Consider the following 12,726-nt stretch of genomic DNA (forward strand, 5'->3'; position numbering starts at 1 on the left):
ACAGGATGTAAACTAGCACATATTCTGCGGCACAAAATGTGCTTGCACTAAAGATCCCCTGTGGGAGTGTACACAGCTTTGGGCCAGAGGGAAGCTTGATAGATGGAGCAGTTAGTTCCCCTTTCTCTTTCCAGTTTCTCTGTAGGAGGGAAAAGCTTTGAGGGGTTATCTATCATGGCAGGTGCAGTGGGGAGGAAAGGAGATGTGGAAGAGATGTTTATTGTAAGAACTGAATGAACATATATATTATCTCTAGCACTACAGCATCCCATTTCCTGTATTCAAATATTTATTAACATTACAACTGAGCCACAGATGTTCAGTTTTATGTTGGTGTAAGCAAATTAGAAGGCTGGAGTCAATAAACTTCCAATTCACAAGTTTTAGGGAAATAAATCAAGGATAGTGGAGAATGAAGACAACATCGGGCTCATACAAAAGAGAATATGGAAGCTGCACACAAACAACATTCCAGAAATCTCATGCAGAGCAGGAAATTACCTTGAAAGTCTTGGGGATCTTTCTGTTCCAGTGAAGTAATGGAAATGGACGTGGAGAAGCATTTGACCTCCTTGACTTAGAGGTGGCTTGAACCTTGCTATTACTTCAGCTAGCAGTGATCTACTGACATGAAGCTCACAAAAGGTGTAGTAACCTGGTTATGGGTCAGAGAGAAAACAGATTTCTGCAGCAGGAAGGCAATCGAGATCTTCGGGGTGGCACTGATGGTCAAGAGAAGGACAGAGAGCAAGACATGACAGAAAAAGGAGACAGCACACGTGTAAGTGACCTGATGAAGGTAAAAGTAGCACTCTAGGTGTGAAAGAAATCCTACCGGTGCCCCACTGAAGGAGGAAAAGTCTTAGAGCCTGAAACAACTGCAAAAAACTGAGCAGTTGAAAGTGATGGATTAGCATGTGTGAAATCTTGAATTGTTCCATCATTTTCCACCCTCCTCAGTCACATTCCTTTTCTCCTTGTTTCACTTGCCCTCTCTCCCCTTCCCAGTAGAATTCCTCTGTGGTCAAAAATGATTAGTCAAGTTTCCTTAGTATCAAATTCTCTCATGATCTGATCTTCTTTTAATCTTGCAGCTGAGAAATGATAAGAGGGTAGGATATCATATGCATCAGGCTTTTTATTCTCATTGTTTGGGAGGGTTGGGGTTTTTTATGAGCTTGGCTTTTTAGGTTTTTCTAACACAAGGCACATGCAGATTATCCAATCTCACATTAGTTCTGCTCGGTCCAAATCAAAACATTCAGCACTAGACAGTGGCCTGATCTGAACACTGGTGCATACAACTGGCTTTTGATTCAGTGTCAGTGTAACTGAGAACAAACTCCTCTCCAGAGATGTATATTTATATCATTAGCATCTAGACAAGCCAGCTGAGATCAGCTCACTGTTTCTCCAAATACTTTTCCCTACACAAAGCAAGACCATAAAACCTTTGCAATGTGAAGATTAAAGACAATCAGTCCTTAATTAACAGTGTGTTGGGGAGCAGGCTGCAAGTTGAAAATCTGAAATATGAGAAAGCAGGTCTTTGTTCACAGACTGGCTGAACTGTGGTTTCAACACACAGCAAAATTACAATCTTTTACAAATAGCAGTCTGCCAAATGAGTCACAGTAATATCTACATTGACACTCTTTATCTGGCCCTGTAGTCAGGTAATGCAGCTTAGACAGAATCTGTGTGGAAAAAAAACATACTGTGTCTTGGAAGAAATCTGCTTCCATGGAGAAACACTGATAGCATCAAGGAAACTGAATTGACAAATCACTTTATTGACTCTTCAATGTAAAACTCATATGAGAGGAGAAAGTCTTAGAGCATTAGGGAAATATATTCTGGTGGGTTTTTTACTGAAACATGGGATGTATTATGGCAGCACCTCGAACACAGGCTCTGAAGCTTCCTGAGATACAGTATGAATTTTAGGGTCAGAAGATGAGTACAGGGAGAACTGAAAGTCATCTCTTAAGCTGAAAACTCCTAACTAGATGAAGTTCATTTCACTGCTTCTCCCTGCAGTGAACAAGGCACACACCATTTTACACTCCATGTTACAAATTTGGGGCCTTTAAAGAAATGGAGTGTGCAAGGGACTGGGTAGTGAAAATCCAACATGTTTAGTCAGGGAACAGGTGGGCAGAAACTTGAGTCCATAGGCTTTGAAGACTTCCATGCATGCTTATTTTATGCAGATTAATAATCTTGTTCACTGAGTACCTCGTATGTAAAGCTCCATAAATCTGTGTGTGCAAGTAAAATGCCTTCTGCTGATCCTGCAGGGACTGTCTGCCCCTGTTGTAGAGCAAAGCTGCCTGCAAGCCTGTATGACTGCCTTTAATCCTCGGTGTGTTTGTGCATTGTTACGTGACAGCATTGCATCCCTGTGAGCATTCCAAAGCATTTATCCACTTCTGAGAACACTTTATTGCTGACCTAATGGTAAGCACACAGAAATGCGGAGAAATGAGCTGCTGACCTACAGGTTAAAAGATTTAATAAATGGGAATTTCCACAGTCAAGTTGCAATAAATATTGTGGGTCTTCAGTAACAGCAGATCTTACTCTGGTGTGAAACCTAGCTGTAGTGTATTTTAAAATATCATGAGGTACTATCAGTAGTAATTCTTGCTAAAGTTGCACTGGAAGGGGTGAATAAAGTTTAGTAGTTGGGCCTTTACTCGAAATGTAAACATATGATTTAACAGATTGCTGGAACAGATTATATACATAAATAAACCTGCATCGTGTTACTTCTTTAGAATATTAACTGAGGTTAACAAATGCTGCATGAAGGAAAAGAAATTGCCTAGGATCCCATTGTCAGCAGTTTAAAATGAATTCACTGCTAATCTCGTGACAAGCATACAACCAACCCCAGCTGGACCTGGGGTTCTCGACTGCGTTAGCATTGTGATTGTTTGAAACTGAATTCCAGACCCATCTCCCTGCTGCTGCCATCCCATAAAGGGGCAATTTTTACATCAAACTTAAAAAGCATTAGTCATCCTCTAGATGTTAAAGAATTTTAGCAAGTGATGTGTGAGTTTAGAATGTCAGGATGAATAAGGTATGAGCTTGGAAAGAAATAAACCTTAACATGCCTTCTAGCTTTTTGATTCCAAAGGACTTGAAGCAAGGAAACAACAACAATCACATCCTGTTTTGTCACTTAGTCATGTTAAGTGCCAGTAGCCATTGCCATTCCTTCAACCTTACTGTCCATATTCCCAGCTGTTCTCAGCATTAATTAAGCCAAACATGCTTGGCTCTATTTAGAACCTCTGCAGTTATAACCCAACTCTTAATACCGATAATTAATCATACCTTCTTGAAATTCATCTCTCCACTGGAAATGGCACTGGTAACTAGACTTTGCTCTTCCTTTTTGCTCTTGTCTCTTTCTGCATCTATTATATGTAAATTGTTTTTATTTGTTTTGTGAACAGCAATACTTTATGGATACAGGCTGAAAAGTAAAAGTAACTTTGAGTGTCAGGCAGAAAAATTTAATTTAAGGAACCGAATTTTCAAACTTAACCAGTGATGGATCATAAGGGTTTTGTGGGGGTTTTGTTGTTCTAAGTATTAAAATGCTCCATAATATTTGGTTCACTTCTTTGTTTCACAGGTGATGTTTTATCAAGAAAAGTTAAGAGATCAAACAGTTTACAAAAGTATAATGACCAACTGTGTTTAGAATTGCTCATTATTTGTACAGCAAAGTACAGGGAAATTCAAAGAGGCTAGTTTTTAAATTAACTACCTGAGCCATGTGATCTAGCAAAGCCTTCAAAAAATGAAAAGTATGTTTAATCTGGTAATGACTTTTTTGATCTGTTACTACCAAAGTAACATAATTAGTGCTGATTTCTGGAAAGTTTCTCTCTGAAATCCACTTAACTTTACTCTCAATAACATGCAAAAAATTCTTCCTTAAACCTCTATAGCAAAAATTTAAGGCTGAAATTTTTGAGTCCAGTAAAGCCCAATGTCTACTGAAATCTAGTTGAAACAAATGGACAAAAAGGCCTAGCCCAACATGTTGTTTTCCAGTACTTTCAATTAAAGACACATTTTGACTTTACTGTGGCCATAACTGCAAGGACATTGTGATGTTTAAAATAGAACTCAATAATTTATTGCCAGCATAGCATCTTCCTGCTACCTTGATGTTCCTCTTCTACTCCACCCCTCATCTGCTGCAGCTCTTGCAAAGAATCAGAAGGATCAATGCAGACAGTGGCACCTCCTGCCTTTGGCCCATCTCCCTGCAACGGAGGTTATTAAGCTCTTCTCAAACTACAGTGGATTTGGCAGGGGGCAGCTTTCCAAACTCAGCACCAAAATATCTCCTGTTGCACCGTACTTCTATATAGGTCTGCTGAGGGTTGGGGTTTTTTGGTTTGGGATGGGGTTTTTGCACTCAGCTTGGCAGTCAGGGTGTGTTACTGGTGCTGCAGAGAATGGATAACCATGGTTAGTCAGTATTTGAACACCTCAGTCATGTCATTAACTCACTTTCTGGTGTGAGGCAAAGGTTTCCTTTGTACTCTTCATCTAGCCTCTGTTTGGGAGTTACTGTGTGATGCTGCTGCTGTGATATTGATGCCTTCTACATCACAACTTATTCTGCCATTCCTAGTTACTCTATGGTAGAGATGTTTGGGGTTGACTTCCTTTCCTTTTTTTTTTTTTTTTCTGCCTTAGTGATGCTGGCTTGCTCTCAGCTTCGTTTATGGCCTGTAATTAGCTCTAGGCTTTCAGTAGCTTTATATGGACCTACAGTTAGCTTGGACTCTTAGCATCATAATTCAAAGTATGCTATCCTTAGCTCTCCTAATAGCTTCTCGTAAATGAGTTCATATATATGTCACTTAATAATTATACATAATATATATAAAGTAAACCTGGCAATATAGCCACTCACAGCTCCTTCTAGACTCTCCAATGAAAATAGTTCTATTTGTTGTAATTTTGGGGGCGTGGTTTGGAGGTTTTGAGCTGGGCTTTTGGTTTCGGTTGTGTTTCAGTTTTGTTTGTTTGGATTTCTTTTAATGATGCTGCAAAACTGTTGTTGTTAAATCCAGATGATGCTGGTACACGTGACAACCACTGAATGTTAGTGAAGCTATTTCTGTGCTACTTTACTCCGTCTCAGTTCAACACCACTAAAAGCTGGTAGTTTTCCCACATACAATCACTGATTATTGTGAGAGAGTTAATGCAGTACCTCCATATTTTCAATACTGCATTTGGGTCCAGCTCGCAGGGACTTTCCACACGGTTAATGGTGCCCAGCTCTAAGCTGAATGCTTATCTTCAACCCGTCATTTGGGGCAACTGTTTTGAATGGTAAAGCTCCCTGCATCAAAAGAAATCATGTGCATGTTTGTGTGTGGCCACCACTTGTTTGCTGTCTGGCAAACACATCCATATGCCCTATTTCATCAGGTTTTAGGTTTAAACATTCCACATAAAGCCCTCACCTAACAATGGTCATGAGCTGTGGAGCTCCAATCCATAGCTAAGATCAGCATATCTCATAGCTGAAGAGTTACTCAGATTTTGTTTGGGCCCATCTCAAAAAGGCCCACGCTAAGAGAAATTTTCCATGTTTTTTCTGCTGCCACTGCCCCAGAGCATTCACAATGCTTGCTTACCTTGGGGCTCAGGAGGGAAGCAGTCTTTCCAGCCAAGCTGCTGTGTTAGCCTTTAATCAGTTGTTGGGAGGAGCCATAGTTAAAACTTTTACTTTTTTTTCCTAGATTGATGACTTCCTGGCTTTCCTTCATTCTTTGTTTCTCACTTACAACCCCAAATGCATGATTTTGGATCCACTGAAAGGTACAGAGGGTGTTGGAGGCCCATGCAGCAAAGATTAAGGACACTTCAGGAGAGTTCAACTTAGGAGCGAAAGGGAACAGCAAAGGCTAATCAGGAGACTGCTTTTATCAAAATATTTCTAGTCTGTAGGGGTAAAAGTCTAAAACATATAAAGTGAACAACAGCTTTAAAAGCCTTTAAAAGAGAATTGATGGATTCTGTTTCTTTGAAGCTTTTTCCAAAACAGTCCTTTCCAAAAGCACAGTATAACCTTGGAAACTGTTGACAAGCTTCCTAGAGCTCCATCCAGTCTGCAGCAGAGCTAGTACTTATTCTATCTTCCTCCTGTTTTGGACATGCGAGAAGGAGATTGAGAGCCTACAGATTGCACTTCTGCAGAACTGTCAGCATAATTTTCCATGCTCCAACAAGGTGGTTCTACTGCCTCTGAAACTGCCTTTCTGGGACCATGACACTGATTTAGCTCCAGCTGGTTTAGCATGACAGACAAGACCTTCTTATTGGCAGATATTGGGGGTTAATGTAAGAAAAGACATACTTCATAAAGGTGATAATCATAAACTTGGAGAAACAACTGGGGGGGATTTCTAAGTGAGTGGAAGAAAATGTCTCTTCCACTGGAAGATACTTTCACTTTTTACCAGAAATTCCCAATCTCTTCCCAATCTTTACACAGAATAGCCACACCTCAAATCTGTTGCCTGCACCATCCTCTCTGTCCCCTCCATCCAGTCCCAACTAAAGGCAATGAGGAGCAGCTACCGTAACCAGTCCTACAGAGCCACATTTGCTCAGCTGCTCTGCCTTCAGCTCCAGTACTGCCCTCAGGATCTCGTGCTGTGTTCCAGTATACAACATAGATAAGGCAGCAAATCATCACACTGCCTCATCTTAAAGGGGAGGCTTTTCCAATTTAGGATCATTGAATGCTTTGTCCCACATCTTCGTTTCCCTTGCCCCTTTTTTCCTAACTCAAAAGTTGGAAACATTGTCAGGAATACATTCCTTCAGAAAAGGACAAGATAAGGTAATATACAGTGCCACTAAATCTAGTGACCTCCATAAAGTCCTTATGAACACATGCAGTTTGCAGGCATGCTTTTTAATTCAGCTGATCAAAGAGCATGTAAACAAACAGATAATACTTAGTGTGTATACATGGGTGTAGATGTTAAGGATGGAAGAGAGCCTAAAAAATTCTTAAACTATACAAGAGCTAGGCTTTACAAACTACTCTCACTTTGGACTTGGGCCCAGAGTAACCATATTATGATTTCTTGGCATGAAACTACAGTTCTGATGGTTTAATTCTTCTGTGAATGATTCACACTTTACCAAAAACTTTATTTAAGCACAGAAGAATGGGTGACCTTCAAACAAATCATTTTTCAGTACCTGAGAACCTGGCTAGGAAGCACATGGAGCTGGGCATTGTACCATGAACACCATCCCTTCCTTTTATCCTGCCCCTCATGTCATCCTCAGGCCCTCTCTGATTGGTGTCACTGCAGGGAAGTGTCTCCACCTTATTCTTTGTGAGAACAAAGGGTTTCACTACATGTTTGCAAACCAGTTTATTTCTTGCAGCCTTTCAAAGTGGTTCACCAGGTGGTGCTTTTCTTGCCAAAAGGGAGGCTAAGCTTAGCTCTTGGCTTCCTGTTGACTTCTAGATGCACTGAGAACTCGATGCAGGATGCCCTGAGTTCTGGGTAAAGTAAAAAGATGCATCCTTGGTTATTAAATATTTGTTATCTATCATCACCCTTTAGCTATTGGTAAAATAGGTAAGTGGCGGTAATAGGCAAATGCTTGGGGGAATGTCAAATAGGAAAATAAACATTTATGTGAGTTGTTTCCCTGCTCACAGAAGCCTAGGTTTCAAATACACTGTTAGCATGGAGTTTTGACATTCATATTGCTGCTTTCTGAATAGGAGTGAAATAGGCTTTGCACTACAGTGGGGAAGTGTGTCTGGTCTGGAGAGAGAGGCAAATATATTGGAATTAACACCTAGACAATTCAGAAAACACATTTCTTCCAAACCATCAATAGCCTTGCACATTGGCAGCTTCTCTGTCAAAAAATTGACTGTTACAGGGACAGCTGCTGACTGTCAGTCAGCTCAAACCAGAGAGCCGCTGGATGAGAGGAGGTGGCATCCTCCTCTCCCTGAGAATCTGCTGAGGTCCCAGATTTCAGTCTGGTGCTGCTCCTGCTGGGCATCAGCACTCTGCTTTGACTCCTCTGTATGCAATGAGGTCCTCACTTACCTTCCTTCAATGCTAATTGGTCAAACTCATATGCAATGCTGCTGAGCGAAGCAGCCTCTGGTGTAGGCTCTGTGGAGATGACTCTGCCCTCAGAAAATAGTCCAGATTTTAATCAGACTGTGTGAGTGAGTTAAAGCCACTGTGTGGCTCTAGGTGGTCATTGACAGTGACCTTGCTGGGAGACTGTCCTAACAGCTTGGGATCTTGCTCAATCTTACTTCTTCACCTCGTGGGCATCCACATTAAAAAACAAGTAACACTTACAATTTTGTTATCTTTCAACACCAGGCTACCTGGTTGTGAAATGCTCAGGATGGCAAAAGCTGCTCTTGATAATAAGTATATTTACTATTAAATGCATACCCTGCAGCTTGATGTTCTTTCCAAAAAAACAGGCGGCAACAAAACCAGATTGCTCTGGATAGGGAGTGTTCAACAGCCCAAACTGGATTTTGGCAGGATGAGCATCACAAACAGTAACACACCCCCATCTTGTTAAAAAAAAAGCACATTAAATTGTTAATTCCACTATATAATCAGAGCTTTGATCTCAATTCCAAGAACAGAAACCTCAAGCCAGTAGTTGAAATCTCTACAGCCAGCATAGGCATTGGTTTGGTAATGGCACAGAATAAGCCTCATGGTGCTGTCTGCTGCTAGCTCTCCCACTCTGCTTGGCCTAAGCCTACTTACTTAATCTACAAAATCTAGGAGGATTGGATTTTATTGATCACCAAAGACCCAGAGGGTTTTTGAATGCATTCCAGAAACAGATGAGAACCCTCCATTCTCCAAGAAAGGATGCCCCATGGCAGATCGTAGCCATCACTCCCCTTGCTTCCCAAGCAAATCTGAAATGATTGCAACAAAGTTTGTTTGGTATGAAACTCAAAGTTTGTTTGGTATGGCTCTCTTTGGAGCTCTCATTCTTTCAGTGACACATTACGTGTCAATTCCTAATTGTTCCAAGTCTTACCTTTATGAAAACAAATTAATTCTCTTGCTACTTCTTGTCTGAGAGCGTGTACAAACTGGAGGTTCTCTGACCATCCTTCAGATAGTTAAAAAATGGCTTCCAGGACTGTACTTTTAGGGTATGTGAGGTTTTGTTAAACAGCCTTTACAGAACACAGCTGGTAAATGCAAGGTGAGTTACATGGGCAACTGAGTGACAGCAATGAAGGGAACGATTCAACAAGTTGAGGCATTGAAATGTGTGGGTTTACAGCAAAAATTAAGTACTGTGGTTCTTCAGTATTCAGGCCTTAAGTAAAAGCTTTGCTTTTGGTGTAAAGGATTCCTTGCACAGCTCCTGTTTTTCTTCCTGAGCATTCTGAAATATATTTGTGTCTTGAGTCTGCTTTGTGGTGTATTTCAGAAAAAAGGTTGGATCAAGGGAAATCTAAAAAAGTATAAAATCAGTCCACTGTTTATGTTTGTTATATGAGAGACAATTTGGGCATTTCTGTGCTGGAATCCACCCTTGTTACATAGCAATGTTTTCCCGAATTACTTTGGCACTTCAGGTGTCTCTTTAACAGAAGATGTCTATTTTTACTTGCCCTGCACTGACATCTGTTTCTTTCTTATCAGCAAATATCTATTCATTGGTCCTATCTAACTCTTTTACATCTATCTGCATTTAAATTCGTGTCACTCATTAACTCAGGGTTTGTACATAAATTAAAGTTTCCTGTATCTCCTGTAGCAGTGTTATTTTTTTCTGCTTATTGCATCACCTAAAAATAAAATTATATTTCATTTACAGAGGATTTCTGAATTCGTATCCCTTAACTATTTCTTAGTTCAGTCAGTCAATTTTTGCAATAAGATTGTGTTTGAAGTCCTGTGAGTTTGACAGTTGTATTCAGAACATTCTGTTACCAAACTTGATGGGTATGGGGTTTTTTTTGTTTCAGTTTGTTTGTTTGTTTGTTCTTTGTGCAAGAAATAAAAGGTTTCTGACTATTTTGAAAGAACTTTGAGGACTATTTAGATAGAAAACTCACAGGTCTACAAGCCTGGACTGTATTAGCCTCAACCCTGTAATTAAAGTCCAGCATCTAGGAGACAGCTCATATTTAAATATAAATTTTTAGTAAACTACTAGTTGTTGTTTTCTGCCTAGAAATCTACTTGAAAGATAAACTTGGAGCAGTTCTGCTAACTACTCTGTAATCATGATGATTTTTTACTTCTTAAATACTAAATACTAAAATAAGTACTAAAATATTCTCTATGTAGGTATGTTCACACTGGTTTTTCACACAATTTAAAAATCTTTCCACATATAATGTAATTTCTTGTAATAAAATAAGAGGTTCATTGCAAGGCATTATACTATACAGAGAATGCACTATTGCAAAAATGAAAGGTAACCTCGACCATCTAAATTAGGTCTTGAAAATTAATGCTGATCTGTAATCTTTGCCCAGGAGAAATGTAATAAGTCTTCACAAACAGTTGCATCAGATTTCTAGCATTTTATCTGAGTAAGTATGTAACTCTACCCCAGCTGAATGATTAAATACTTAGCACTCAAATATGGGTTTGTAATGGGGAGCATTTAATTTGTCTCAGTAACCTGTACAAATAATTCTAATCTACAGATCAGTTGCTCTGGTTTGAATAATGTGTCTATTTAACACAGCAAAATGCATGTGTCTAAACTTGGCTTGCAGTGTTGAAGCAGCTGACTTAGACAGGCAGGTGGATATTTAGTATCTCGGACATGTTCATCACACTAATTCTATTACGTTTATAACACTAATTCTATTTAGTTAAATGTGCAATTTTTCCAGCAGATACACAAAGAATATTAGTATCATGTCTGAGCAAACTACCTGTAATTACTTCCTCTCAAAACTGACGTAAAAGCAACAGGAAAGAAATTAACTCTCGCAATTCTTTGATAGTTGATGTTCTATTGTCTGATGCGAGAAAAAAAAAAGGAAATAATTAATTGCTACTATAATCTTATTTCTGTAGTGTAGAAATTGCCTCACAATTACATAACCATGTCCTTTGCACACTTTGGTGCCCTTTGTTTGTAAATCATCTCAGGGGAATCCACCAAGCCACTACTGGCAGTCAGAGGCAGGAATCTTACGTAGTTTTCATGATAAGCTTTTTCCCAAAAGTGCCCTGTTTCATGGTCAGTTCCTGGTAGCAGCATCATGTAAACATCCTCCACGTGTTTTAGACCTCCTTCTCCATAAAATGTTGCCCCAGTAGTCTTCTGTAGCACTTCTGTGGATGGAGAGGCTTAGGGAATGCTTTACATTTATTAGAGTAAAATCTCTAGTCTCTTTACCTCCCCTGTGAAGACAGAGTCCAGTCATCTCCAGGACAGGCAGTAAGTATAGTGGGATATCTAATTTCTTTTTGTTATCCTTGCTGAGCAGACAGTATGTTACCAGACAATGAAATGGTGAAACATAATAAACTTCTACAGAATTCTGAAGAAAGTTGCAGATGCAGAATGAGTATCTGAGTTTGCTCCAAAACTTTACTTAACTCTAAGGATGTAGGTGTAAACCCAACAATTAAAAATTGGCTTACTTCATAAATCAGGAGTTACAAGGAATCATTTAGTTTGTCCTGTCCCACAGAATGTGAAATATCAGAGAGCAAAGAGAGAGAATTAATCCTTCAGTTTGTAAAAAGAAGCAATAAACATGAAAATACAGGCTCATATTTTTAGATTAAAATTTGTTGTGGACATAAAATACTCTTCCAGGAAATTGCTTCACGAGTGGGAAACGTCAGATGTAATAACGATATATGGGACTATCTTGTATTAATTCAGAAGTGCTGTAAGTTTTGCAACATCTTCACTTGGGAGGGTTGGGTGTTAAAGCTCTAAGCAGAGCTTTATGAGGTGAAAGCATGTTGCACACTAAATGCACTTACCAGCTGGATGAACAGCACAAGGCTGGCTCCCAGTATGTGCCATTTACTTTGCAAACAGGGAGCTTGATAAGTAAAGACCTGCTAGATGATTGGAAAAAAAAAAAAAGATTTAGGTATGTATGGAATAAGAGAATACAGCAGGATCAGCTGTATTGTGTTTGAGCAGTAATGAATGAGAGAAATACGCTGTCAGTGTGTTCATCACCAGCCTTTAATGGCACACCGTGACTGTTTTCCTGTCATTCATGTATAGAGTGGTAATGGCATGTGCTTAGAAGCAGCTCCAAAAGAAACAAGAAAATTACATCATTTCCTCTTGAACTGTTCTCTAGGGTTGGTTTTTAAAATGATTAGCAGTAATGTGAAAGTGGTAGAGCAGAAGGTTACATGGTTGTCCAAATGGATTCACCAAACACCTGCATTTAAAAAGGATTATTATAAATTGGTTACATTCTGATGAGGCAAGGAATGTTTTTAAGTGTGCATAAAAGTGATTTTTGTTGTTGTTGTTAGATTAAGAAATGTGTTACATAATTAAAAATTTAATTTGACAGTGATGCATCATCTGTAGCTAAAATCAAGCAAAGGTAAGGACTGCTACCTCAAGTCAAATACCAAATTTAGGGGTGGCAATATCATAGTGTCCCCCAAAAACAATTTTTTGGGGAGAAGAACTGAT

The 12,726-nt window shown here is 39.4% G+C and overlaps 1 protein-coding gene across 2 annotated transcripts in view; it reads left to right on the forward strand.

Annotated features, from left to right (window-relative positions):
* Positions 1 to 12,726, forward strand: part of SLC39A10 (solute carrier family 39 member 10) — a 76,088-nt gene that overhangs the window by 11,018 nt on the left and 52,344 nt on the right. The window contains exon 1 of one of the 2 annotated variants that reach the window (XM_066189611.1): positions 11,427 to 11,490. The exons of the other annotated variant lie outside the window; for it this stretch is intronic. The gene's annotated coding sequence lies outside the window, so the exon portion shown is untranslated. Of the gene's footprint in view, positions 1 to 11,426; positions 11,491 to 12,726 lie in introns of those variants that run through there. 2 annotated transcript variants of the gene reach the window in all.

This window comes from Chamaea fasciata, unplaced genomic scaffold (genome assembly GCF_029207755.1).
Source record: "Chamaea fasciata isolate MVZ Bird 193981 ecotype frontalis unplaced genomic scaffold, bChaFas1.0.hap1 SCAF_8, whole genome shotgun sequence".
Lineage (NCBI taxonomy): Eukaryota > Metazoa > Chordata > Aves > Passeriformes > Sylviidae > Chamaea > Chamaea fasciata.